General features: G+C 37.5%; 1 non-coding gene across 1 annotated transcript; it reads left to right on the top strand.

Annotated features, from left to right (window-relative positions):
- The first annotated feature begins 1,551 nt into the window (after nucleotides 1-1,551).
- On the top strand, nucleotides 1,552-1,658 carry LOC116116145. Its single transcript, XR_004125772.1, has one exon. It is a non-coding gene; the product is annotated as a small nucleolar RNA R71 (small nucleolar RNA).
- The last annotated feature ends 2,102 nt before the right edge of the window (nucleotides 1,659-3,760 follow it).

Raw genomic sequence — 3,760 nt, 5'->3', positions numbered from 1 at the left:
AAAAAATGGTCGGCCCAAAATAAGAGGAATTTCCTTATCCTCTTCCATGTCCAAAACAACAAAATCTGCTGAAAAGATCTTATCCACTTTCACCAACACATCTTCCACTATCCCCCTCGGATGTTTTATGGACCTATCTGCAAGTTGCAACGACATGGTTGTTGGCTTCACTTCACCAATTCCCAATCTCCTGAAAACAAAAAAGGGCATTAAATTAATACTAGCACCTAAATCACATAAAACACGATCAAAAGTAATGTCTCCTATAATGCAAGGAAAAGTAAAACTCCTTGGATCTTTGAGCTTCAGGGGTAGGTTCTTCTGGAGAATGGTGCTGCACTCCTCTGTGAGCATCACCGTTTCCTCATCTTCTAACTTCCTTTTGTTTGATAAGATTTCCTTAAGAAATTTCGTGTAGCTCGGCATCTGTTGCAATGCATCTACAAAAGGAATGTTAATATGCAGTTTTTTAAATATTTCAATAAATTTGGAAAACTGCTTATCCTGATTCTTTTTCTTCAGTCTCTGAGGAAAAGGCACGGCTGGAGTGTGATGTGCCAACTCTAGTGGTATCTCGGGAAATGGCAATTTCTCCTTCTTATTCTTTTGCTTTTCTTCCCTCTTTTGTTCCTCTTCCTTAGAACTGCTTGGTTTCTCATCAATTACGATCTCTTTATCAACTTCCTCATCAGACTCTTCCTTTCTTTTTGGTGACTCTTCTTCTTTCCTTGCTTGCCCCAATTCTTCCAAAACTATCCCACTCCTCAAAATTATTGCATTTGCTTGCTCACGTGGGTTCGTCACTGTGTTGCTTGGTAGAGCACCCTGTGGTCTCTCATTTAGCTTTTCAGCCAATTGCCCCATCTGTACCTCAAGATTCCAAATGGACGCCTCCTGATTTCTGAAATTCGTCCTTGTCTCATTCATAAAACCTGTGGTCTCTTGCATGAACTTCTCAAACATGTCCTCCAATTTTGTCACTCTTGGGTCTCCTTGTTGGTTGTTCAGCCCTATTTGGTTGTTTGGCAAAGCCCTTTGATTCCATTGATTGTTTTGCTAATTCTATTGGTTTGATTGCCCCAAGACAGGTTCGAGTGATTCCTCCAACTAGGATTATATTTGTTGGAGTACGGATTGTTCGGTTGCATTTGATTTCCAGCCAAGTAGTTAACCTGCTTCGATGATGACGATGTTGAGGCAAAAGTGTTCCCTACTTGACATTCACTGCTCACGTGATTACCTGCACAAAAATCACAAGTTAGTTGAGGAGCTTGAATGGAATTTACCTGCATACTTCCCAACTGTTTCTAAAGTGCTGTCAGTTGGGCTGAAATGGCTGTATATGCATCAACTTCATGAAGACCCATAGATTTCTTTGGCTGTATCCTCTCATTAGGTCTTTGATAATTGTTGCTTGCCAGAACCTCAAGCAACTCGTGAGATTCTTCCGGAGTCTTATTCTGTAATGCTCCCCCCAAGGCTGCATCCACTATAGTTTGCACATTCACCGTTAATCCATTATAAAATGTTTGGACTTGTATCCAAACTGGCAACCCATGATGTGGACATCCTCTCAGTAATTTTTTGTATCTCTCCCAAGCCTCATACAATGATTCTGACTCTTCTTGAATGAATGACGTGATGTCATTTCTCAACTTTGCTGACTTTGCTAGAGGAAAGAATTTGGTCAGGAACTTCTGTGCTAAATCAGTCCATGTGGTGATTGTTCCTATTGGTAGTGCCAGTAACTATCCCTTAGCTTTATCCTTCAATGAAAATGGGAATAATCTCAATCTGATTGCATCATCTGACACTCCGTTTGACTTGAACGTATCACAAATCTCCAAAAAATTGGCAATGTGTAGATTTGGATCTTCCTTCAAATCCCCCCTGAACTGACCGACTGTTGGATCATCTGGATGATTGCCGGCTTTATCTCGAAGTTCTTGGCTTGTATCGCTGGTCTAGTAATACTTGACCCACTGCCTTTAATTGTGGGAACTTAGAATTCCCTTAGTGTTCTATTCTCTGCCATCTCTACAACTATTACTTCTTGTTCAACTGTAGCTTCTCTTTCTCTTCTTTCTCTATTTAGTCTTTGAATGGTTCTTTCGATCTCAGGATCAACAGGAACCACAGGTTGACGTCTTACTCTTTGCATAAACTACACAGAAAAATAGCAAGAGTGAAATCACACCAAACAAAGAAGAAAAATAACGAAAACTAAACAAATAACAATTAAGTAAAAAAAAAAAATAACACTCCAATCTAGCTAACACAAGAAAATTTTAATGTTAACAAAAAACTCAATCCCCGGCAACGGTGCCAAAAACTTGATGCGTGATTTATAAACATGCAAATGTAGCAAGTGTACTAGTTGCACAAGTAATAAAGTGATGAGTGAGTATCGTTCCCACGAGGATTGGTTGCTAAGCACTAAGTTTTTCTACTGTTTTCAAGTTAGAGCAATCGAGTTATTTGGATTGAAGGGAGACAAATTAAACATAAAACTAAACAAAATTTCTAAATATTCAAAACTAAATTATGAAAGCAAGATCAAAAACAAGGTAAAATCAGTTTTAAAACAACAGGTAGGGTTTTGATTTCATTCGGACTCTATGGATTAAACCTAAAGATTATTCTATTTCCATATTCACATGCACTGATTGTAAATCAAATTCTCTAAAATGTAAACATACCTTCTCAGGCTATGTTTTCCTACTCTTCCCTATTAAACCTCCGCACCCAACAAATTGAAGATTAATAGTTCTAAGCTCATTAAGCACCTAGAATCCTAGATTGATTTCATTGATTCTTAATCTATCTCTAGCATTTAATACTACAATGGTGATTACCCAAGAAGCTTAACATGAATTATTTCTCAATCTCATCATGTTCATCAATTAATAACATTAAAAGTAGAATAACCCCACAATCATTGCAATAGCATATGAAAATAATAAAAATCAATTGCTTAATCCATTAGAATCCGAACTACGTCAAAACCCTAACCCAAAATAGGTTAGTTCATAGCTAAATAACAACACAAACAAAAGAAACGAAAAACCCAATGTTAAACGTAATGAAAATAAGAGAAAGGAAAAGAGATCTTCCCAAATTACGAATCCACTAGTTTTAATCTCGAATCTTCACCCTTTTCAATCAAAGTTCACCCAAATTTAACCTAAGAAAATGCAAATAGCTCCTCTCTACTAAAAACGAACCACACCTACAAAAATGACTAAGTTTCTCTTTTATACCTCGCCCAAAAACCTAGGAAAATGCATAAAAAATGAAACTGTGTGTTTTGGAATTTGCAGACTTCATCGTGGCGAAGAAGGATTGTTGTCCGGCGACGAAGTGAAATAAAACACTCGTGCACAACTCTCTTTGCCACGGCGAACCTTCATGTGGAATTCTGAATTTATAGAATTGCCCTCCACTTGCTTCTTTGCTTGAATCTTCGATGCTCTCCTCATGGAAACAAGCTTCAAGTGCTCCACTCTGCTTCAGAACTTTCCCAACTTCTGAGATCCGCTCACTTATGAGTCCAAAAACTCCAAGTCGCTCATTATTTGCATAAAATGTCCATTTTAGCCTAAAACACAAAATATAAAGAATTAAGTAGCAATTTAGGTAAAAATGAACTAAGAAGTATCTGAAATCCGACTAAAAAGTCTAATAAAAATAGTATAATCCACATATTATCAAGGACATCTAAGGTTGACACTACTTCTGCACCTCAACCTTGATGAGATAA

The sequence above is a fragment of the Pistacia vera genome, unplaced genomic scaffold, assembly GCF_008641045.1.
Source record: "Pistacia vera cultivar Batoury unplaced genomic scaffold, PisVer_v2 Contig1014, whole genome shotgun sequence".
In the NCBI taxonomy this organism is placed as follows: Eukaryota; Viridiplantae; Streptophyta; class Magnoliopsida; order Sapindales; family Anacardiaceae; genus Pistacia; species Pistacia vera.
This window is presented reverse-complemented; position numbering and strand designations above follow the sequence as displayed.